Consider the following 27,115-nt stretch of genomic DNA (forward strand, 5'->3'; position numbering starts at 1 on the left):
TCTCAATAATACAATAAGGCGGTTGCATTACTTGCAAGGAAATTCTACAATGCGGACAAGGAAGGCCTGCACTCTAGTAAGGCAAGACAGACTTACAAAGTTATGATGGATCACATTATGACCACATATAAAAATGCCGTACACAAACAACCTAAGACCTACAAGCCATACCACGGGCGGGGATAGAACCCGCGATCAGAGTCTCAAAACTCCAGACCGTCGCGTTAGACACTGGACCAGCTAGCCACAATAAGATTCGCCCAACTAGGTATATTTCTACACCATAGGAAGGTTAGCATAGGCACCACTGTGTCCACAAATGCAAGTTTTTACATACGAATCTCCAGCTAGCGTGGCCGTGACGAACTCTAGCTCAAGTCCTCTCAAAGCCGTTAACATGACTCACGAAATCGTAATGGCTTGTTTGCAATCGTGTTACTACGATTTCGTGAGTCATGTTAACGGCTTGAGCTAGAGTTCGTCACGGCCACGCTAGTTGGATGAATCTTATTGTGGCTAGCTGGTCCAGTGGCTAACGCGACGGTCTGGAGCTTTGAGACTCTGATCGCTGGTTCTATCCCCGCCCGTGGTATGGTTTGTTTGCAAACGTGTCATTACGATTTCGTGAGTCAACCTAAGACCTAACTTGAACGAGAAGGCTTCACACTTATAAGAGGATGCTGCATCACTGTCAGCCCAAGACTCCCACACTTACATGTGGAAAAACGAAAACTTACAAGATAAAAAAGCATATTATGAAAACGATGGCTGCACACTTAAAAAAAAAAAAAAAAAATGCATCACTTACTAAGAAAGGCTATATTACATGCAAGAGTAAAGCAAATGGCTTACAAGTGAAGACTGCCTCTAACAAAAGTTAATTTCCTTATATGTAAAGGCTTCACGCTTCGGTAGGTTTATTGCTTCACTAACAAGAAAGATCACTTAGTAGGGAAGACAGGATTACAGTACTGACAAGGCAAGGTTCCATTACTCTCATGGAAAAGCAGCACCCTTTTTCAAAGGGAAGTCTGTACATTTACAATGGAAGGATGAATAACAATATAAGACCTCATCACTCCCTGTAAGACTGTATAATTTGCTAGGGATCCTTACACATTTAAAGACTCTGTCCTATAAGAGATGGATGCAAAATGAAACCGACAAACTTAAAAGGTAAAGCTGCCTCACTTTCATAGGAAAACTAGGTCACTTACAGGTAAAGTCTGTATCATTGGCAACTAAGGCGGCACACATGCAGTGGAGAATATTATTTACAAGGGAAAGATACACATTACAAGAGAAGGGTGCACACATATAGTACAAAACAATGAAGCCTACTAAGGAAGACTGCATAATTTACAAAAGAAGGCTGCTCGACAGTTACAAGGCTGCATTACCTGTAAAGTCTGCAAGGTTGAATACTTGAAAGTGGAGGCTGCATCGCTTAAGAGGGACAACTGCCACACTTATACGGAAAGGCTACACCGTCACTGCAGAAGGTTGTATCGCTTGCAATAGAAGGCCTTCTCATTTACAACAGAAATATGCTCATTTACCAAAGGCCAGCAATCTTAAACGAAAAGGCTATACAAATTCATTTACAAGTGAACGTTTTCTTTTCACTTTCAAGGGATGGCTGTTTTACACCAACAAGATCAGACGTGAGACATTTATCTTTGGTACTGAAAACAGTGATTTTTGTCAACAGCTTTTGCCAGCAATTTTAACTTTTGTAATTAATCACTGTGAAAAATGATTCTGAAGAAGCAGTCTTAAGAAAATGTTTGCTATGGCAAGTTTTTTTATTAAACCGTCATGACATTTAGGTATATAAATATTTCTGACTAATCTGAAACATTGTACATTTTTTGAACGATTTTGTATATTATATTTTCATGATATTATATTTTCATGATGAATATTATATTTTCATGATGAATATTATATTTTTATGAATATATTTTCATGATGAATATTATATTTTGAGGTATCACGTTACAATCATCCTCAGCTGTGAGAAGCCTAAATCCGTTCTTTGACTTTGCACACTATGACATAGTTCTTGCAATCTTTTCCACACTATTACAGAAAAATTTGCTTTACCGGCTAATTGGATGCTGAGAACGAAATTAACGATTTCATTGCGATCTGGAAAGCCAAATTGATGCCAAGTCCGCCCAGGACAGTCTGGTCGATACATACCAGCCTGCTAAGTAACTACACCCCCGGCATCCGCTTTTATCTTCACTTGATATTGGTTCAGTTTTTTTCACATTGATCACAAACATTTATCTTGCCATTTTGCACCCAAAGCTGGCGATTCCAGTTCCCTCCAGAAATGTGCCACAAGTACTGCTGTTGCATGACAAAAGAAACACAAGTATAACAAGTGTTGTAAATGGTGTTAGAGGTTATGCTCTCACAAGTAACAGGTTTGTGTTGGTATTTTGTAGAATGCATATCAATATAATACAGTAATTTATATTATTATTATTATAATCAAGGGGGAAGCGCTAAACCCGGAGGATTATACAGCGCCTGGGGGGGGGGGATGTGGAAGGCATTCAGGCTTAATTCAGGGAACTGGAGCACAGATCCAATTCCCTAAATCAAGAGCCCCTCACCAACATCAAGGAACCTTCCTTGAGGGGACAGTAATTTATAACAATGAATGTCGAAGGTATTTTGTCACTGATGGTATTATGAGTGGAAAACTAAAGTTTATGTATCTTATAACCTTCTGATTTATCTTTTGACTTATTTATACAAAACCTTTTTGTTTTTTTAATAATGAAATTTGATTATAATTAGTTTTCATATACAAATTAAGTTTCTACATGAAAATTAAATTAATTTAAGCTAAATCCAAATCTTAGTGTCAAAAGAAACTAAGTTGTTTCTGATTTCACAGACTGTTATATGGAACAGGTGGATCTTTATATAGTCTAGTCATATTATCATTAAATTCCACATAAAATTCATTCGGGAGAAATAAAGCAAAGATTTGAGAGGCGTTCTAGAATTACTGTGAAAGTTTGTGAATCACTGGAAAGAAATCGTTGTTTGTATTCCAAATTGCTAATTCATCACTGCTCACACTTGTTTCCCTGATCTCAATGCTCAACTAGTATTAAGGAAGGAGAAGGAAGATTATACTTTATTACATACTGATTTGCAATGGTGAACGTGTTATTACAACATCTCGGGGAGAGCGATACGTGGACTTGCATGTGTTGAATAGCGCCGGGGAAATGGGAAGCATTCAGATTCGAACAATGGAATGGAATGGCAGACTAATCTCACTGGATCAAGAGCCACTCACCAGTGTCAAGGAACCTTCCCGGAAGGGTGTGGTGGTATGAAGCAGCTTTATCTCTCAAATAGTACTGTCAGGGATAGCAAGATATAACATTTATAACCTGTCCTCCTTTGACGAGCGCAAACCCATCAAAACATTTTTCTTTTAAATTGCAATAACCAACATTCTTCATCCTAAATAGTATTAAAAGCGCTTTAAAAGTCTTGAAATCACTGGTACTCACCCGAGAGTTTTAGGACTTATTTGCCATGGGTTCAAACCCCACACGTTCCCTGATTTTTTATATATAGACATTAAATGCGACCAATGTATAATTTTCCCCTGCATGGAGGGTCGCCTCCGTCATCATGAATATTGTAAACTAAGCCGACAACAAAGCTGCTCTCATAACCTCTACTGCCATCCTGACTTCACTATGCGTAAAAACAGTAACCAAAACACAGAAAAAGGTGGTGGCATCTTCAAAATCCAATGCTGTAGGTGCGACAAGATTTATGTTGGAGAAACAGCAAGAAGCTTTAGTAACAGTGTGAAAGAATAAATACGCAGGCTAAACTCTGAACCATTCATCTACAGGCTAAACTGATAATGGAAACAATGCGTGTGTCCAACGCAGGATTTCCCATAATCTAGCGAGATTTTCCATTTCAAAATCTGAAGTAAAAAATGGAAAAGGCAAGAAGAAATGCTATGGAATATTCACATTATTACTTTAATCACTTAAATCTAAGTTTCCTTTCAACTAGCAAAACCCTTAGCAAAACATATTAAGATAGGTATACGACCTAGAACTACCAGCTACAACTATTTACTGCCACTACTACTACTACTACTACTCAGTATGCCAGTCTCTCAAGACAGATCCGACTTGTGCCACATGGCTCACTGCCGTGCTTCTCCAATACTTCCTTACCTTCTTGTGTTAACACCTTACTACGTTCCTCTCTCCAGGGGAAAAACCATACTATGGCCAGGTATGACCTCTCAGTCTTCAAGAGCTTGCTGTTCAGGTGAGACATCGTCAGAGTTTCGCATTGTTACTTGTTCTAATCAACTACAAGCTGTCAGTGTTCTGTTACATGTATAATCTGACAGACACTGCAGACAATGTAACCTCCGTTTAGTTCTACTTAAAGGCTACCTTGTCTGCAACAGATATGTTTCTGTTCACACCTGCCTTTCTTCAAGTGGTCTTCTCTAGATCGTATTGGAGCTCAACTGTTAGCATCTAGCAATTTTTTTTCAGAAATCTGCTGCTTCTCTCTTTCAATGTTTACAGCAGCCGGATTTTTGTTCCAAAGAAGTCTTTCACTCTCCCCGACATATAGATACCACATTCAAATTAATCAATTATTGCCAGAACGACTTACGAAACGCACTGGTAAACCTGAAACCGTATCTCCAGTTTAAGCAACGAATTCATCCAAGGATTCCCCAAAGCTGCTCTTGCAGATTGTGCCACACTCGTATTATCCCAAAGATACATTCTAGCTTAAGATAAACGATGACTTCCAACACCTTAATACGAAAATGGAAATTATGAATTTATTTTCATTGCTTCACTACGTTCGCACTTGTCGCAGTCGTCCGGTGTGTCCAAAGGCTCACCATTAAGTGATGTACTCGCTGGAAACTATTAGAGTTTCCAACATAATTGCAAATGATTTCCTTTGAATGAGTTACGTTGGCAAAATTTTTAATCTTCTGTGAAGAACTCAACGTTCGCTAGGTACAAGACAACCTTACAGGAGCTGAACCATAAATTCAAGTCACTTTAAAAACTGAAGAAAACTAATATATTCTCCTCTAGATGTCTTTATACATACAAGCAGATACTGTTTATATCAAGTATAACCTAAGCCTATTCGTAAAACCTGCGTCGTCCATTTTTTGCTCTAATCACAACAATAAGAAAGTTGGCAGGAGCAGCAGAAATGTGAAGACGATGTAACCAGTCTATCACCCTTGAAGAAGTATTATATACCATTTTGACATTCACTATCAAACACTACAACACAATTGCATCTTGGTACAAAAGAAGAAACACCTTTAACAACTTTTTCAAGTGAGAATGGTTGGATCTGAGGGGGACATGACCTCTCAGTGATTACATTTTTTCTTCTACTACTCTACACCTCTCCTTCCGACAGTTCATAAGTCTCCACACTGTCGCTTGATCTTCACATTGTTTTCGACTATGGAACGGAATTCTTCTCCAGGTAGAGGGACTAACAACCTCAAATCTACTTCAAGTGTGATGGACTGATTACATCGTCTTCACATAACTACTGCTCCTGCCAACTTTCTGTACTCGACTGAAGAAGCCTACTGTGTAGGCGAAACGTTTCGGAATAAAGATGCCTAACTGTTGCCTGTTTGGCTTATTTACCAACCTGTCGGTACTGTATATCAATTTGATATTCATTCTCCCTCCTTTCCTTAACTTCCAGCTTTTCACCCCCCCGCCCTACCCTGAATCCTAACATTCTCAACCCTCTCCCCCTGCACCGTTCTCCCTCACCCCTTCCCTACTCTTTACTGTTCACCCGTCACTTCACTTGTCACCCTTTCTCTCTTTGTAGACATGTATACATTGACATGTATCAATGTCGGTAAAACGAGCATGAGTGCATGTATACACATATACGGGGATGAGCGTATGAAAGGGTGGATGTGCACATGGGCATATATAATTGTAGTTATATGGGTAATATACTAAGTATTGGTATACATGCAAAGATTTATACATATTAATACGTGACTGACAAGGATCCCAAAGTGACGCTCTTATCCACAGGGTCACAAATCCCTGAAAGCTGATTTAAAGTAAATGCTCTGGTGTTGGCAAGAGATGTGGGGTTAAAAGATAAAGAATCTTACACAAAGTGGGAGTTGTCACAGTTGCTCTTTGCCGATGACACTGTGCTTTTGGGAGATTCTGAAGAGAAGTTTCAGAGGTTGGCGGATGAGGTTGGTAGGGCACGTAAAAGAAGGAAATTAAAAGTGAATGTAGGAAAGAGTAAGGTGGTGATGATAACCAAAAATTTAGGTAACGGAAGACTGGATATCAGACTGGAGGGAGTGTGTGGAGGAGGTGAATGTATTCAGATATTTGGGAGTGGATGTGTCTGCAGATAGGTCTATGAAAGATGAGGTGAATCATTGAATCGATGAGGGGAAAAAGGTGAGCAGTGCACTGAGAAGTCTGTGGAGACAAAGAACTTTGTCCACGAAATCAAAGAGTATAGTTATACCAGCGCTCTTATATGGGTGTGAAGCATGGGTGGTGAATGTTGCAACAAGAAGGCTGGAGGCAGTGGATATGTCATGTCTGAGGTCAATGTGTTGTGTGAATATAATGCAGAGAATCTGTAGTTTGGAGGTTAAGGGGATGTGTGGGATTACCAAAACTATTATCCAGAGGGCCGAGGAAGGGCTATTGAGATGGTTTGGACATGTAGAGATAATGGAACGAAATAGACTGACTTCTCGAGTGTATAAATCTGTAGTAGAGGGAAGGCGGGGTAGGGGTTCGCCTAGGAAAGGTTTGAGGGAGGGGGTAAAGAAGGATTTGTGTGCAAGGGGCTTGGACATCCAGCAACCGTGTGTGAGTGTTAGATAGGAGCAAATGGAGACAAATGGTTTTTAGGACTTGACGTGCTGGAGTGTAAGCAAGGTAACATTTATGAAGGTATTCAGGGAAACCGGCAGGCCGGACTTTATGCCTGGAGATGGGAAGTACAGTACCTGCAGGCTGAAGGAGGGGTGTTAGTGTTGTAGTTTTATAACTGTAGTGTAAGCGTGCCCCTGGCAAGACAGTGATGGAGTGAATAATGGTGAAAGCTTTTCTTTTTCGGGCCACCCTGCCTTGGTGGGAAACGGCCAATGTGTTAATAAATATATAATACACATGTTTATATTTGGATGTGTAGGTGTGTGTGTAAATACGTACAGATTAGCAGACTGCACCTTGGTTTTCATACATCGTCACTAGAACTGGATGCAGAGGTCATCTTTTTGTAACTAATTACTGCCAATTTTTCATTATTGCTGAACCTTGTTCAACTTCTAAGTTTTGCCATTATTTCCTTTGTCACTATGATCTTACTTCTAAATTAACTCCAGGCAATCCTGTCGTGATGAACAAGTAATTACGAAACCGTCACATGTCCTGAGGAACAGAGTGACATAAGGTGGTCGATAGGTCGACACCACAACACTATGACACTACTGCAGACATGAGCCTTCCTTGCAGGTACGGAAGGACGGTAACTACACTTAAGGAACTCATCATCGCAACTCTGAGGCAGCTGTGCCAGCTCTCACTGCCGTAGCCCCAGGTACCGCTGGGACCTCTCGTCCTTTTCCTCTTTTTTCACCCCCATCCTAGCAAATATCGCTGGGCCCCTCCCCTCTTTTCCTCCCTATTACCAATCGCATCCCCTGCCATTCCCCTTGTCCCCCATCCGATACCCTGACATACACATGTTCTACATGCATTCTCAGCACATAATCTATATGCATATCCTTGCTGAATACACACACTAAGTTTCCACAACCCGTCGCACCAAACACTTATGCATGCGGACATGCACCTTAGCCCTCTACAAACCTCCACAACCACACTGCAAGCTATTTCAAGGCAAACACTTTGCACGCGCACGCATACCTCATACGAAAATCAAAGACATTTACTCTTATACAGGCATACAGCACACCCATATGCACGCCCACGCGCACTGATACCACCAATTTGCCCACCCACGCCCGCATGCTTGGCTCATACACGCCTACACAAGCACATCTTGAAGCATAAGTATCTTGTCAACACCCCTTACCACTAGCCGCAGTTCCCTGCCAGACCCCACAACACACTACAGGCAAGCCAACCTGAGGAAATGCATCAGCCTGGAAGTAGGGATTTCAATGCAGCAGTTAGAGAGCCGCCACTCTTTTTGTCACATGGACACAAATGCGCACAGACCATACAGTACAGCAACCCCATCCCCCCCCCACACACGAACACACTGACTAATTCTCGCACTCTGCAGAAGCGCACAACCGAGAACAAGGACACGGAAAAAAAGACGACAGCAACACACCAAGTGTGCTGTAGGAGCAGGACTGGGAACAGTAACAAGGAGACGATTTGGATGTCTGAAGAGACGCCAGAAACCATACCTGGAAACCAAGGAAGACCGAAGACCGTGGGATAGTCAAGAGGATAGCCCTGCATAGGAACGAGAGACAAACGTGGCATGTGTGCCTGCAGGACACCTTACAACAATAAGCAGTCGGTACAGGGTGAGTGGGGAGTCTCGCTCCCTAGCTATACCTCACAGGTATGCCCGACACCTGTTCCGGAAGGAACAGTACAGTGCTGCTTGTAATAGTGCTGGACACTGGGACCTTCGAGAGTACATACCATGCTGAGGTGGGGGCACAGCACGGCATGGCGTTACCTTCTCTCTTTGGCTGGGGTGAGTCTGGCGTGGCATTGCCTTTTTTTCGGCCAAGATGGGAGCTTGACAGCGTTGAATTCTCTTTTTTTTTTTTAATGAAAGGAAGCCTGGCCGTCTCCACAGTTTTTAGCATAGAGTGGATCCTGGCGAGGAATTGCTTTCTCTTTTTTTTCTGTCGGGATGGGAACCTGACGTAGTGTATCCTTTACCTTTCTGGGGGCTTAAGTGGAAGCTAACACACACACACACACACACACACTACACTCTCACTCGACACTCACTCTCTCTTCCTCTCTAACCCCTCCCTCCTCCTCTCCCTCCCTCCTCCTCCCCCCTCATCTACCCTCCACCTTCCTTCTCTCTCTCCCCCGCTCCTTTTCCCCCCCTCCTTTCGCTCTCTCTTTCAACAGATGGTATAAGAACAGCTGAGCTTATTAACAGTTATATGATATAGCTTATATGAACCAGACTGTTCACCCTCATTCCCTGTTCTCACAGTCTTCAACTCCTCCCCCCCCTCACTTACTCTACCTTTCCTCTACTTCCCATATCTATATTTGTCGTTGAACAAAATTATTTTCCCTATATTAAAATATATAACAGGAAAATTAATTCAAAATAAGAAATTACCTCTAGTAAGTAGCTTTACTCTACACTTCATACGTGACTGCAGGAAACGTGCGACACGTATCCTCAACAAGACCAACACCAATCAAGTTGATATATTAGACACATGTGCAACTCTTGGGTATCTTTATTGAGGAAACGTTTCGCCACACAGTGGCTTCATCAGTCCATACAAAGGAGAATCTTGAAGAACAGGAGGAGAATGAGGTAATCAGTCCCTCAACCTCTCCTCCTGTTCTTCAAGATTCTCCTTTGTATGGACTGATGAAGCCACTGTGTGGCGAAACGTTTCCTCAATAAAGATACCCAAGAGTTGCACATGTGTCTAATATATCAACATGTCTGTTCCCTGAACCATTCATCTACAAACCAATCAAGTTGAAGAAAAGCCTCCAAGTTACATTGTTTTACCGGTTAGCAACGTTGTTACTAAGGTTTCAAAAATGTTTGACAGAAAACTGGCTAAAATATTTACTAGCTCATTAACTACTATTAGGAACCTGACACAAAATCCCAAGCATGATTATGGCACAAGTGAAGGAATTTACACTACACCATGTGGGGAAGTGTGACAAAGTATATGTGGGGGAAACAGCCAGATCTCTGGACATTAGGATCACCGAACACAAAAATGCTTGCAGAAATGATGACCGTAAAAACGCGTGTGTTCAACATAAGGACGATGTTGGACACCTCATGAAATTCAGTGAGACTAAACTAGTGATTAAAGACGATTTAAGACAAAATGCATAGAAGCTGCCGTAATTGCTGTCAGTAACATTATAAAGCAAATGTCCGGTAGTTACAATATTTCAAAATTGCTAATCAACAGGATATTACCCTTTCTGGAAAATGCTGTAACATGATATCAACAGGTCCCTCTGTAGCCATCCGTCTCACCACCTTAGTTCCACTACTACTGCTACCTCTACTCACACTTCACCTGATTCCTGCCACTATATATACGCGTTTTCTTAGTTTTCTCTGTATTAGGACTGAAGAAGCCACTCTTGGCGAAACTTTTCCTTTAATAAATGTCCTGAACTGTAGATAAGTGTCTTTTTCCACATCTTGTCGGTATCACCATACTATTTCCTCATTGACTGGAAGAGCCCATGAGCTTACGTCTCCCCATCTTCCATACAGACGGACTATACCAAATGATCTTATAGACTGATCAAACAGATTAACCCAACAAATGTACTGTGTTTGCTTGTTTCCTATACACAGACCTACTACAGCTCGACTGTACTGTGGTGGACTCAACAGAGATCAAACAAACGAGTCCTACAGATAGAGTTCCTACACTTGTTGCCGCAATAAAAACTATCAGTCGTGTTCATATTGTCGTTCAGAATATTTTCACTCCATCACAAGAAAAGAATGAATCATTTTATTAGAAAAGAAAAGCAGTCATTAGTTTCAGCAGCAATCTTATTAGAGAAAAGATCTATTACAGAGGCCTGTGTCTTGTCAGTGTCCCAAGCGGTATAGTGACGACTGTTTGGTTCATGGTTTTGTCCACGACCTATGAAAATCGTAACGACAAAGTTTTTTTTTTTTTTTTTTTTTTTGGGGGGGGGGGGGGGACGATACTCACCTTTATGGCATTTATGAGCTGTAGCTCTAATTCTTAAAAATGCAATTATCAATGATTCGCGAAAATCGTAATAAAATGATGGAAAACAAGTGAGGGAAGAGGCATGAGTCGCACCCATGGCTAGGTAGTCTTAAAACTTCCAAACCCGTGCGTTCACCTCCAGCTCATGGAGGCTTAAGATATATTCAGCAAATAACCTTATAAATCCTGCTTAATCTGGTATGGTGATAAGAGTTAAAAGACCTGTAAGACTGAAGACTACTTGGCCATGGGTTTCAACCCCGCCGGAGTCATAACTTTACTAAATGTGATACAAAATTCAAGGATTAAAAAAAACATTATTATTTGTAATCAAATTACTGCATATGGAAGCTTGGAACTTTGAAAACTAAGAAGTATTTCGAAGCAAAACATATATGAATTTAAGTTACCACAAGCTCTTGTTATATCAACCACTCTTAATGATACAACACAACTGCCATCAAGAATAGTTGCATAGCTCAATGAAAAACAGAAAATGTGCAATACCGTTGCTGAAAACTTATTCTTCCAGCTGCTGTGCATATGCTGAGTGCAACTGGCAATAGAACTTTAGCTGAAAAGTTTAAAAATGTCCTTATTGATGTCTTCGTGTCTCGTGCAGATGATTTATAATTTCCACTGGTTTCACTACAGTCTTCTGAAGAATTTGCTATCTAACTTCATGAGAATATTCATATTTCTAATTGCATAATACAGAATATATGAGAGATACACGTGGAAAGACTTTTTTGATAGACTTACTGTGCTGCCTAACATACCAATAAAACAATCTCTTGAAATTGTAAACGTGATGATGCAGCGCTGCAAGAATTATCAAAATAGTGAGGTTGAGAAAATTATCAGAGGTAGCAGCTGCCTATATAATTAGGTATATCTATTTAATTCAGCGTGAAGCTTCTGGCTTTCACTGGATTTCCTGACTGCTGTTATGTGGTTCTGAAAGAAGTGATTTCTGATAAGAAAATTAATTGAATACGCGGCTAGTAGTATGCTTTGAACTGGGACCTGGTCATTGCGCTACATTGTATCTTGTGACAGTCCTGTTAAGCTAATGATGGAGATTCATCTTTTCTTTTGCAAGATAAATGAATCTGATCATTTGTCTTTTTTTTTCTTGGTAATTGGATAATGACAACGCTAAATTTCGCTGAAGCTTTTTTCATGAGTTAATGAACCTGCTTTAAAGCAGAAAAGTAAACAATGTGGTTTTACACTTAAGAAAGCACATCATTAACAATCACTACCACTGCTGTATGAAGTCAGACTCAAGATAAATGTTATCACTACTTCATGAACCCAACACGATCCCAACACACAAAACATCACTGAAGAGAGTCCGAACAACACGAGATTTGTGAAAAAAGACACTTATGTACAGTTCAGAACATTTATCAAACGTCCTAAACCGTACGTGTGTTCTTTCCCATTTCTCAAAATGAGATTTGCTATTTAGTTAAATATGTCTGCCTTAATAGGCAATACTGGTCACTATTTTGCAGAAGAGAGATTTTAAAACTTGAAGAAAATACGTAAACCTATATCTCGCAGTGTTGGATTCAATAAATGTAGAAGAAATTGAACTGTTCGATCTCACACCTGAGAATACATTGAAAACTCTGGTACACATCAATAACTTTTATTTTTTCTACACCAGTTGCAAACTGTTTTGCTGTTTCTTCCACAGTGACAAGGTAAAATATACAGACTCAACATTGTAGGGCATAAAAGGGGTCAACATTATCATCGGATCAACCACAATGAACCAGATAAATTGCACTCTGACTTATCGGCTTTGTGGAATATTTATTTAATAGAATGACTAAGTAAGTGTTGCTTGGCTAACGAGTCAACAAATATAAATTCAGTTACCTGTTATAGATTACGTGACATTATTTTCTAGGCTAAACGCGGGTATAACGTCTTGAGGGAATGCGATATTACTGCACTAGTTGGTGGGAAAAAGATGGAAGAGCACTGCTGTAAAGATTTAAATCAGGGATCCCAAAGTACTGTCGAGACGCACACTAAGGTAGAGAAGACCTTCTAATCTATTATGAATGACCTTTAGACCCAAAATAAGGAACAGTAATTCATCATTATTGGCAAGAAAAAATATAAAGTTCTATCAACAGACGCAGTTAAGTGAAGCGTGAGTACTAAGACTTGGACTTGACGCTTGATCTTAAACAGGGTATTCAAACGTTGACTACTTGACAGTTATCAATTCCTGGTGTTTGTAAGGTTTCCATTTCAAAATGTTTCGTGCAGCAATTTTGGTCAAATTCGTAACCAGAACTATTACTTAACGATTTTCTGGGGTGTTAAGGGGAGACAGGTATGATTTGGGAAGTAAGGCATATGAGATTTGTAATTCTGGGTCCGAATAATGGTTGCGAACCAATTCTTAGCCGAACGAAGAGCTCTGGTAATCTATCTTGGACGGGTTTAACGTTCCCAGTAGCCTAGGAATGGGGATACTTTAACCGTAATTCACGGGAGGACTTTATTGTCCTCCTTGACTTACAGAAGGGAAGTAGTTCGTTACTTTTAACCAGCGATATAGTTAAAAAATACTTCGTAAACCATAACTTGCCTAAGCAAGGATATGTGGGTCTTCGGTACCCAGGTCCATTAAAGGGAAAGTAGAGGATCCTATTCTTATATTTGTATACGCGCTCATTGCTACAGAGATATTACTTAATTCTGATAAACGTCAGTGACAACTATTGTAAAATATGAACTTACCTTACTGATGGTGCATTAACCGCCACACGATGAGCTGTTGAAGTTCACTTACCTGCAGGATGAACAAAATTACTTATTAATAAAAGCCTTAGCTTCAGGTATGTTCTTCATGCTAAAGCTTCTCAAATATCCCTAGTTATATTCCTCATCGTTCACTCCACCTTCAGAAACATCCAAAATTATGACATTCAGCCTGCAGCTGATATGCAAATATCCCCGATTATACCCTCCAGCCTGTACCTTCAGGAACCATCCAATAATCTTCATCTGCACTTACTGCAAGTACTCCAGTTATACCTTCAAGAATTATTCCCAGTTATACTTTTCACCCGCACTTCTTGCACGTATTCATAGCAAATATAATTTATTAACAAGTACATGGTTATGATAAATTATTCTCGTAGTGGAGTGGAACTAAGATTATCCTTTTTTCACAGTGGGAAATAAAACTCACCTTCCCATGATGGTAGACAATGTGTAATGACCAGCGTAGCCAGATGGTGTTGGGGCCCAGGAGCGGCTGGGTCCCAGTGGCTGGAGCTCAGCTTCAGCAACACTTAACATTTTTTTATCAACACTTTTTTATCAACACTATCAACACTTTTTTATCAACACTTTTTTATCAACACTTTTTTATCAACACTTTTATCGTCAACACTTTTCTTTATAAACTTTTTATCGTCAACACTTTTTTATCAACACTTTTTTTTATCAACACTTTTTTATCAACACTTTTTATCGTCAACACTTTTTTATCAACACTTTTTTATCAAGACTTTTTTTTTATCGTCAACACTTTTTCATCGTCAACGCTTTTTCTATCGTCAACACTTTTTCATCGTCAACGCTTTTTCTATCGTCAACACTTTTTCATCGTCAACGCTTTTTCTATCGTCAACACTTTTTATCAACACTATTACGGTCTTTATGAACACAATGTAATATGTATAGTTAAAACGCGCACACATTTTTTTTAGATATTACTCTTTGCTATTACACTTCAGTAACATTTTTTGGCGTCAAACTTGAGTTATAACAACACTTACCCACACACTTGCCTAATCATCTTAAGTTCAAGCATAACGAGGCAGTTTACATACACACAAGTGAACATTAAGTGTTTATGCACATTCTGTTCAATATTTAGGTAGCAAATTTATACTTGGTTGGTTGCAATGTTTGGTTCAGAGCCTATCAAGAAGAGGATCATTAAGGCTGCATGTCGCCTATAAACTACTAGTCAAGAATTATTTAATCATCAAAATGAAAACAATATTAACGTCTCACTAAATACACAGTAATACCTTCTTTCAGTGTATATAATATACAAATATATACACCTGATGTATGAATATTAGTCTTATGGAATATTGCAGCGTAGTAACCCCGTCGCAAACACCAGACAAACTGAGGCTAGTAAAGTTCCACTCGCCAGCACCGTAGTTGTTCATGAACTGCTTCAATATGACAGTCGAGACCTAAACCTCTCTCTCCTGACTCTTGTGGCCAATTCTTAGTGTTAATTACGCTAGGTACTATTTAGCATTTTGGTATATGTGCAGTGTGGCTGAGGTATAGCGTGTTACATGAGGCATATCTGATAAAATTGTCGTTAACTGCTATTCATATGCTTCAGTGTCCTTTGTTTCAAACTTGTGGTGTTCGAACTCAAGATTCAAACAAATGATTAAAATGTGATTTCGTTTATGTCTGCCTCGGGTAATTTTTCTCTCCATCAAACTAAATTCTTCGTCAAAAAGGCTTCAACTGCTGCACTTTACAATATTACATTACACAAGACCCCCATGTTCCTGCTTATGCTTCAAATTCATCAAGACTAAGATACTAGACGCCGGTTTCCAGACTGGGAAACTGACTGCCTCATCTTCCACAGTTTTCTGTGTATAAGTCTGCGAAACTAAGGGACAGATTAACTAAAATTATACTGTACACGTACTCCGTCTCTGAATAGAATGGAAAAGATGAGTGCTTGGCGAAAAGTCTTCTGTTGAAGGTTTTGTAAATGTGTCCAAGGTCTCACGTTTTGTCCGAATGAGGGGGAACCACAGAAAACACTACGTATGTGTGACAGCATGGGGGTTGTTACGTGTGACAGCATGGGCGTTGCTACGTGTGTGACAGCATGTGCGTTGTTACGTGTGACAGCATGGGAGTTGTTACGTGTGTGACAGCATGTGCGTTGTTACGTGTGACAGCATGGGCGTTGCTAGGCGTGACAGCATGGGCGTTGCTAGGCGTGTGACAGCATGGGCGTTGTTACGCCTGTGTGACAGCATGGGCGTTGTTACGTGTGTGTGACAGCATGGGCGTTGTTACGTGTGTGACAGCATGTGCGTTGTTACGTGTGTGACAGCATGGGCGTTGTTACGTGTAACAGCATGGGCGTTGTTACGCGAGACAGCATGGGCGTTGTTACGTGTGTGACAGCATGTGCGTTGTTACGTGTGACAGCATGGGCGTTGTTACGTGTGCGTAACAGCATAGGAGTTGCTAGGCGTGTGTGACAGCATGGGCGTTGCTACGTGGTAGCATGGGTGTTGCTAGGCGTGTGACAGTATGGACGTTGCTAGGTGTGAGACAGCATGGGCGTTGCTAGGTGTGAGACAGCATGGGCGTTGCTACGTGTGATAGCATGGGCGTTGCTACGTGTGTGATAGCATGGGCGTTGCTACGTGTGTGATAGCATGGGCGTTGCTACGTGTGTGATAGCATGGGCGTTGCTACGTGTGTGATAGCATGGCCGTTGCTACGTGTGTAATAGCATGGGCGTTGTTACGTGTGTGACAGCATGGGCGTTGCTACGTGTGTGACATGAGCGTTGCTACGTGTGTGTGATAGCATGAGCGTTGCTACGTGTGACATGAGCGTTGCTACGTGTGTGACATGAGTGTTGCTACGTGTGTGTGGCAACATGAGCGTTGCTACGTGTGTGACATGAGCGTTGCTACGTGTGGCAACATGGGCGTTGCTACGTGTGGCAACATGGGCGTTGCTACGTGTGGCAACATGAGCGTTGTTACGTGTGTGGCAACACAAGCGTTGCTACGTGTGTGGCAACATGAGCGTTGCTACGTGTGACATGAACGTTGCTACGTGTGGCAACATGAGCGTTGCTACGTGTGTGACAACATGGGCATTGCTACGTGTGTGGCAACATGGGCGTTGCTACGTGTGTGGCAACATGAGCGTTGCTACGTGTGGCAACATGAGCGTTGCTGTGTGGCAACATGGGCGTTGCTACGTGTGGCAACATGGGCGTTACTAAGTGTGGCAACATGAGCGTTGCTACGTGCGTGGCAACACGAGCGTTGCTACGTGTGTGACAACATGAGCGTTGCTACGTGTGGCAACATGGGCGTTGCTACGTGTGGCAACATAAGCGTTGCTACGTGTGTGACATGGGCGTTGCTACGTGGCAACATGGGCGTTGCTACGTGTGTGGAAACATGGGCGTTGCTACGTGTGGCAACATGAGCGTTGCTACGTGTGGCAACATGGTCGTTGCTACGTGTGGCAACATGGTCGTTGCTACGTGTGGCAACATGGGCGTTGCTACGTGTGTGGCAACATGGGCGTTGCTACGTGTGTGGCAACATGAGCGTTGCTACGTGTGGCAACATGGGCGTTTGCTACGTGTGGCAACATGCGCGTTGCTACGTGTGGCAACATGAGTGTTGCTACGTGTGTGGCAACATGAGCGTTGCTACGTGTGTGGCAACATGGGCGTTGCTGTGTGGCAACATGGGCGTTGCTACGTGTGGCAACATGAGCGTTGCTACGTGTGTGGCAACATGGGCGTTGCTACGTGTGTGGCAACATGAGCGTTGCTACGTGTGGCAACATGAGCGTTGCTACGTGTGGCAACATGGGCGTTGCTACGTGTGGCAACATGGGCGTTGCTACGTGTGGCAACATGAGCGTTGCTACGTGTGGCAACATGAGCGTTGCTACGTGTGTGGCAACATGCGCGTTGCTACGTGTGGCAACATGAGCGTTGCTACGTGTGTGGCAAAATGGGCGTTGCTACGTGTGGCAACATGGGCGTTGTTACGTGTGGCAACATGGGCGTTGCTACGTGTGGCAACATGAGCGTTGCTACGTGTGGCAACATGGGCGTTGCTACATGTGGCAACATGCGCGTTGCTACGTGTGGCAACATGGGCGTTGCTGAGTGTGGCAACATGGGCGTTGCTACGTGTGTGGCAACATGGGCGTTGCTACGTGTGGCAACATGAGCGTTGCTACGTGTGTGGCAACATGAGCGTTGCTACGTGTGTGGCAACATGGGCGTTGCTACGTGTGGCAACATGAGCGTTGCTACGTGTGTGGCAACATGGGCGTTGCTACGTGTGTGGCAACATGAGCGTTGCTACGTGTGTGGCAACATGGGCGTTGCTACGTGTGGCAACATGAGCGTTGCTACGTGTGTGGCAACATGGGCGTTGCTACGTGTGGCAACATGAGCGTTGCTACGTGTGTGGCAACATGGGCGTTGCTACGTGAGGGACAGTGGAGAAATATTCTCCTCCCTCACATTTTTGAAGTTAAAGGACATCATATGAAGTCCTCTCTTCTTTTTCAATAAAAACTAATGACCACACGTCTGAGTAGAATAAAAGTCATATAAAGACTCCGAAAATGAGGTTTGGATATTTCCAGTTTGAAAAAAAAATTGCAACATATAAAAAATTTCACATTTTAATACTTGATCAGTTTTACATGTGACTTGATTATCATTTCAGGCTGATAGACAAAATGGGAAAGCTTTTAATGTAAGTTCAAAATTGAATCCAGATTTTTTTTTGTTGAATTAAGCTTTGTTTTCATTTTATTCCAATAATTTTCCATAGGATTCTCTGGTCATTGGATAACACTGATATTATTCTCTTGCAAGTATTTCCTAACCAGTTTTGACGTGTGACAATTGGCACTGTCTTAAGTGGAGTGTGTGGAAATGTTTCTTAGCCAATCTACTGTACGTACAGACCTCGCAAATAATGTAGTCTGAATGTTTATAATGTTTGTCATGACGAAAATAAAACATTATTGCTACAGTAATTCTTTCATTAAACATTATGCAGTAATTCCAATTGAACCTTGAAGAGCTCGAACGTTAAGAATCCCGATTACGTGTTTAAATCTGTTTATTTTGTCTCCATTCGTCATGTAATATAGAGCTATGCTTTTACAATGAATAAATGACAGATTACTGCACAATGTATCTGTAAAGACAAACATTTTGGAAAAAGTTTGTGACTTTTCAGATTTTCTAGAGTGGAACTGTCTCACAGGAAGCATCATGGCGCAGCAACATTAGAGGAGCACCGGGTAATCGGATGTCTTGTTAGTGATTTCATGTTTACATAAATATCTCCATACATCTGTTACCAGATTATATACTTCTAAATATTCCATCAACTTGGTAACTTGCTTAGCTATCAAAACAGTGGAGCTCCGTCCCTGGACCCACTGGATGCCTCTGTAACCTTCAGATTGTTGCCCACAGGATGTGTACGTGGTGGTAAAAAAAAGCTTAAACTAACTCGGATAGGCGCATGATTTCCCAAGTGGAAAGTCTGCTTCATCTGCTGCCAATTTCACCTGCTTCCTCTTGTGAAGCTGTACCATCTTTCAGCTCATCTATGAGGATGAAAGCATGGCTAAGTGCTACAGTAACAAAGATTCGTAATAACTGTGGGCAGTATAAATCCCAATTTGCCAATTTTATGAAACAGAGATATTAGTTTCCGTGTGATAATTTGAGAACTCAACTGGACGGTTTAAAATCTTCAACGCTGATTTATGTTACTTAGATAAAAGCTCGGATTATTCGAGTGCTTGGCTCTCCTAAGGATGTTGATCAACAACAGCTAATGTGCTATTTAAAATTGTTAAGTTACAAGTGTTAGACTTCTCATGAGACGAGATAAATGATCTGATCCTCTTCATATATGGAGAAAACTAAACCCCCTAAGTAGGTATACAGTTCTTGGAGGAGAGGTAAACAAACAGGTTCAAGGCATGGAAAAGGAAATTCAAGCTAATTTCTTGAAGAAATATGCCCCCTCATCGGCACTTGAGGGGAACGTGGAACTAAAGCTCTTAGATCTCTTCTAGAAGATTAAGAAAAAAGTTCAGGGAAAGAAACAGCTTAAAAAAATTGTAAAAACGTATGACTAGCGAAAATCTCAGAATTAAAAACAATAACAGACAATATTTAAGACTCAACACAGCCTTCTGCTTCGTATTAATAGATGACCATGACAGCAACTAGCAGCTCTTCTGCTTCTTGAGGTTCAGAAATTCTTGCTTGAGGTTGAGAAGACTGGATGTGGGTCACCTTCCTTGGTTTACGCAGCCTCTGAAATACGTACATCTAGAGTTATCTTCTGTTATATCATAGTAACTCTAAGTGACCTGAGTTACTGTTAACACACACGAATACACACACACACACACACAAATACACATACATATACACATACACATACACATACACACACACACACACACACACACACACAAATTTAGTGAAAACTGCAGTGACACAAGTGTCATTACTTGATTTTACTTAAATTTGACCACGATATAATGACTTAATATACTGTGAAGCAGAAAGAAACATTCTCATCATTATTCACTCCATCACTGTCTTGCCAGAGACGTGCCTACATTACAGATAAAAAAAACTGCAGCATATCAATACCCCTCCTTCGGACTGCAGGTACTGTACTTCCCATCTACAGGTCTGAAGTCCGGCTAACCGGTTTCCCTGAATCCAATAGCGTCAAGTCATGGAAACCATCCGTCTCCACTCGCTCTTAACACACTCACGCACGCTTGCAATAAGTCCAAGCCCCTCACACTCTAAACCTCCATACCCCTCCCCCCAACCATTAGTAGGACGACCCCTACCCCGTCTTCCTTTCGCTACACATTTTTTTTTTTTACACAAGGGTTGATTAGGTCAGGTTAAGGATCCTTAACTTTATTCCATCCTCTCTAAATGTCCAAACCACCTCCACAAACCTTCCTCAACCCTCTGGATAATACTTTTAGAAACCTCGCACCTGCTTCTAATCTCCAAGCTACGGATTCTCTGTATTATATTCACACCTCACATTGCCTTCAGACACGACATCGCTGCTCCAGTCTTCTTGTTGCAACATTTATCACCCATGCTTCACACTCATATCAGAACTTGGGTACCACTATACTCTGATACATTACCCTCTTTGCTTATCTGGATGACATTCTTTGTCTCCCGCTCATCAGTTCTATGATTCACCTCGTCTTTCAAAGATTCATCTGCTCACAAGTCCCTCCCCAGATATCTGAATACATTCACTTCCTCCATACTCCCTCCATTTTTTTATTATCTATATTTTTTTTATCGTCACCTTGCTCTTTCCTACGTTCACTTTTAATTTCCTTCCTTTATATACCTCTCCAAACTCGTTCACCAACCTCTGCAACTTCTTTTCAGAATCTCTAAATACGCATAGTGTCATCAGCAAAAAGCAACCGTGACACCTCCCACTTTGTGCTAGGATTCTTTATCTCTTAAATCCCACACCTCATGCCCACACCCGAGCGTTCTCACAGCCCCATTTATAAATATAGTGAACAACCATGGTGACATCACGCATCCCTGTCTAAGTTCTACTTTCACTGGGAAATAATCTCCCTCCTTCTCTCTTACATACTCTAGCCTGAGCCTCACTATCGTCGTAAAAACTCTCAAATGCTTTCAGTAACCTATTCATCCTATCACGTGCCTTTACCAAGGCGCACACACACACACACACACACACACACACAACATATATATATATATATATATATATATATATATATATATATATATATATATATATATATATATATATATATATATATATATGCTGATGACACTGTGCTCTTGGGAGATTCTGAAGAGAAATTGCAGAGACTGGTGGATGAATTTGGTAGGGTGTGCAAAAGAAAATTGAAAGTGAATACAGGAAAGAGTAAGGTTATGAGGATAACAAAAAGATTGGGTGATGAAAGATTGGATATCAGATTGGAGGGAGAGAGTATGGAGGAGGTGAATGTATTCAGATATTTGGGAGTGGACGTGTCAGCGGATGGGTCTATGAAAGATGAGGTGAATCATAGAATTGACGAGGGGAAAAGGGTGAGTGGTGCACTTAGGAGTCTGTGGAGACAAAGAACTTTGTCCTTGAAGGCAAAGAGGGGAATGTATGAGAGTATAGTTTTACCAACGCTCTTATATGGGTGTGAAGCATGGGTGATGAATGTTGCAGCGAGGAGAAGGCTGGAGGCAGTGGAGATGTCATGTCTGAGAGCAATGTGTGGTGTGAATATAATGCAGAGAATTCGCAGTTTGGAAGTTAGGAGGAAGTGCGGGATTACCAAAAATGTTGTCCAGAGGGCTGAGGAAGGGTTGTTGAAGTGGTTCGGACATGTGGAGAGAATGGAGCGAAACAGAATAATTTCAAGAGTGTATCAGTCTGTAGTGGAAGGAAGGCGGGGTAGGGGTCGGCATAGGAAAGGTTGGAGGGAGGGGGTAAAGGAGGTTTTGTGTGCGAGGGGCTTGGACTTCCAGCAGGCATGCGTGAGCGTGTTTGATAGGAGTGAATGGAGACAAATGGTTTTTAATACTTGACGTGCTGTTGGAGTGTGAGCAAAGTAACATTTATGAAGGGGTTCAGGGAAACCAGCAGGCCGGACTTCGAGTCCTGTAGATGGGAAGTACAGTGCCTGCACTCTGAAGGAGGGGTGTTAATGTTGCAGTTTAAAAACTGTAGTGTAAAGCACCCTTCTGGCAAGACAGTGATGGAGTGAATGATGGTGAAAGTTTTTCTTTTTCGGGCCACCCTGCCTTGGTGGGAATCGGCCAGTGTGATAATAATATATATATATAATATATATATATATATAATATATATATATATATATATATATATATATATATATATATATATATATATATATATATATAATATATATATAAGGTACTACCACCTTCCTGTCTCATGTCTGTCAGAGACCACCACCACCTTCCTGTTTCGTGCTGTCAAAGACCACTACCACCTTCCTGTCTAGTGCTTTGTCAGAGACTACTACCGCCTTCCTGTCCCGTGCTTTGTCAGGCCACTACCACCTTCCTCTCTCGTGCACTGTCAGAGACCACTACCACCTTCCTCTCTCGTGCTCTGTCAGAAACCACTACCACCTTCCTCTCTCGTGCTCTGTCAGAGACCACTACCACCATCCTCTCTCGTGCTGTCAGAAATAACCACCACCTTCCTATCTCGTGCTCTGTCAGAAACCACTACCACCTTCTTGTCCCATGCTCCGTCAGAAATCACTACCACCTTCCTCTCTCGTGCTCTGTCAGAGACCACTACCGCCTTCCTGTTCCGTGCTCTGTCAGAAACCACAACCACCTTCCTGTCTCGTGCTCTGTCAGAAACCACTACCACCTTCCTGTCCCGTGTTGTCAAGAGACCACTACCAACTTCCTGTCAAGTGCTTTGTCACAAAAACACACATTTTTGCTGTCTTCGATTTTATTGGAGTGTTGGACGTTGGTCAGATGTTTTTATGTGAGACAACACATAGCATCTGTGCACTATTCTTCATTCTCCGGAAGGAATCTCATACTTCCACCCATGGCTTGGTAAGTGTAAGTGCCAATTACTTCATAAACTCAGGTCTTGGGATTGTCTTCTCACCCTCTGCTTTCATGTTGCTGGAATACACAATGTAGGCAATCATAGTCGTGTTGAACATTCCACAAAACAAACACAGGGGCCAGCCTCGTGTTTTGCGGCTGCAAGAATGTATGCCAATCATCTGGCTGAATGTGTCGACCTCACCTACAGTACTGTTTTAGTACAACACAATTTCTGGCTTTCCAGAAACTGTGGTGTGTTGGTCTATTTTAGTAACGTAAGATATACCAATTTCAGCACAAACTCATACTGTAGGTAATGTGGGGTGCGACCACACCTCCAGGTACACTGCTTGACCATGACCACACCTCCAGGTACACTGCAGGATCATGACCACACCCTAGGTACACTGCAGCATCATGACCACGCCCGAGGTACACTGCATGACCATGACCACACCCTAGGTACACTGCATGACCATGACCACACCCTAGGTACACTGCATGACCATGACCACACCCTAGGTACACTGCATGACCATGACCACACCTCCAGGTACACTGCATGACCATGACCACACCCTAGGTACACTGCAGGATCATGACCACGCCCGAGGTACACTGCATGACCATGACCACACCTCCAGGTACACTGCATGACCATGACCACACCTCCAGGTACACTGCATGACCATGACCACACCTCCAGGTACACTGCATGACCATGACCACACCCTAGGTACACTGCAGGATCATGACCACGCCCGAGGTACACTGCAGCACCACGACAACACTCCAGACACTGCAGGGCCATGACCACACCGCAGGTACACTGCAGGACCATGACCACACTCCAGGTACACTGCAGGATCATGACCACACTCCAGGTACACTGCAGGACTATGACCACACTCCAGGTACACTGCAAGACCATGACCACACCCCAGGTACACTGCAGGACTATGACCACACCCCAGGTACACTGCAGGACCATGACCACACCCCCAGGTACACTGCAGGACTATGACCACACCCCAGGTACACTGCAGGACCATGACCACACCCCAGGTACACTGCAGGACCATGACCATACCCCAGGTACACTGCAGGACCATGACCACACTCCAGGTACACTGCAGGACCATGACCACACCCCAGGTACACTGCAGGACCATGACCACACCCTAGGTACACTGCAAGATCATGACCACGCCCGAGGTACACTGGAGGATCATGACCACGCCCGAGGTACACTGGAGGATCATGACCACACTCCAGATACACTGCAGGATCATGACCACACTCCAGGTACATTGCAGGACCATGACCACACTCCAGGTACATTGCAGGACCATGACCACACTCCAGGTACATTGCAGGACCATGACCACACTCCAGGACCATGACCACACCCCAGGTACACTGCACGACCATGACCACACCCCAGGTACACTACAGGGCCATGACCACTCCAGGACCATGGCTACACTCCAGGTACACTGCAGGACCATGACCACATCCCAGGTACACTGCAGGACCATGACCACATCCCAGGTACACTGCAGGACCATGACCACACTCCAGGTACACTGCACGACCATGACCACACCCCAGGTACACTGCAGGGCCATGACCACACTCCAGGTACACTGCAGGACCATGGCTACACTCCAGGACCATGGCTACACTCCAGGACCATGACCACATCCCAGGTACACTGCAGGACCATGACCACACCCCAGGTACACTGCAGGACCATGACCACATCCCAGGTACACTGCAGGACCATAACCACACCCCAGGTACACTGCAGGACCATGACCACATCCCAGGTACACTGCAGGACCATGACCACACCCCAGGTACACTGCAGGACCATAACCACACCCCAGGTACACTGCAGGACCATAACCACATCCCAGGTACACTGCAGGACCATGACCACACCCCAGGTACACTGCAGGACCATAACCACATCCCAGGTACACTGCAGGACCATGACCACACCCCAGGTACACTGCAGGACCATAACCACACCCCAGGTACACTGCAGGCTCACACACAGACAGTCAAGTAAACTTATACACTCACCCTATGAGACAGTTCATGAGATATGGAAGGTACATGGGGTTCCTTCTTCCATGATGGGAAGTATACGAGCTCATAATTTCGTAAGATCGAGGGTGTCGGTAGCATCTCTAATGACTTACCCAAGATTCTTTTTCTAGTCCAAATTTCCTACAATCATATACCACATTTTTTTTTTTTTTTTTTGAAGGAAGCTCAACTTGATAAAATTCTTTCAAAAAGGCGAATCGGCTCTCCACGAGGCTCAAAATCAGTACAAATAGAGAGCACTTTAGATAAACCATTTTCTACTTATTACATGGGAAACATTTAATAAAATTGACAAAATGAATATTACACACCTGAAAGTGAGCGCCATGCTTTCTTTTAATGAAGACCATCTAAGGTGAAAGTTTGGAGCTGATCTGAAGTGTCTTTCTCTAGTAATGGATGTACATAATTGCAGCGAGTCCAAGGTTTTAATAATTTGCACATACTCGGAGTAAATTTATAGGGTATCATCCTTCTTACTGGATGAATCATTATTAATATTTTGAAGCCGATCACAAGACGTATTCTTTAGTAACTGAACATAAATGAATATCAATATTTAATCAATAAAACTGGCAAACTGGGATTTATGCCGCCGAGTGACAGCATGAACCTTGCACTCGGAAAACCATTCGATTGGTACAAATTTGAAATCGATCACACGAGTCATTCTCAAGTTATAACACGAATTCCAGTGGTTCCAATTATTTGTAATTATTTTACTACAACAAATCTGCCTGCACTCAAACTTAATAGGCACTATCCTGACGATGCAGCAGCTATTAAATAGTGAAGTCGTTCTGAAGATGTAAACAGTAGTTTATTTAAGGTGATTTAACAGAAACAGAACTTTCACACAATTTAACAGTATAATGGTGGAATGTCCCCAGATCAACATGTATTTCACTCTCCGCCGTCGACTAATTACGTTACACCTTTCAGGAAGGTTTGAAGCTACACCCAGAGGGTTTTGGAAGTTATGCGATGCTGGGAAAGGGTTCAACAGCTCGGCTCCTACTGTTCTTCCCTCTCAATCTCCTCTCAATCCTAGCTTTACATTTTTACGTAAACTCCTAAAACAACTATTAAAAAACTGAAAGAGTATCCACAAATATTTTCAACAACCTCAGGAAATTTTCTAACCTCCAAGAAAATAACTTCAACACCGTTGAAATAACCTAAATGTAGGTAAGATATCAGAATTGTCCAAATCCACTAGGTTAAGCAGTTCCATAACCCTTCGGGAAGCCTGTAATTACGTATTAACCTACACAAAACAAATACTAACTATAAAATTAATCAAGGAAGACAATGGTTCTTTCACACACACAATACCTGTGCAATCTTAAATTAAACCTCTAGATTCTCATAATTACATTTAACAATAAACAGTGGCTAACGCGACGGTCTGGAGTTTTGAGACTCTCTGATCGCGGGTTTAATAAACATACAATTTGACAACCTTCTCTGGTGTTAATAAAAGAGTAAAGCATGGAAAT

The 27,115-nt window shown here is 42.2% G+C and overlaps 1 long non-coding RNA gene across 3 annotated transcripts in view; it reads right to left on the reverse strand.

Annotated features, from left to right (window-relative positions):
• Positions 1-19,930: 19,930 nt before the first annotated feature.
• Positions 19,931-27,115, reverse strand: part of LOC138854068 (uncharacterized) — a 71,299-nt gene continuing 64,114 nt past the window's right edge. For all 3 annotated transcript variants that reach the window (XR_011393266.1, XR_011393268.1, XR_011393267.1), the window contains one exon: positions 19,931-20,180. This is a non-coding gene — a long non-coding RNA (uncharacterized lncRNA). The remainder of the gene's footprint in view (positions 20,181-27,115) is intronic.

Source organism: Cherax quadricarinatus, chromosome 48 (assembly GCF_038502225.1).
Source record: "Cherax quadricarinatus isolate ZL_2023a chromosome 48, ASM3850222v1, whole genome shotgun sequence".
Lineage (NCBI taxonomy): Eukaryota > Metazoa > Arthropoda > Malacostraca > Decapoda > Parastacidae > Cherax > Cherax quadricarinatus.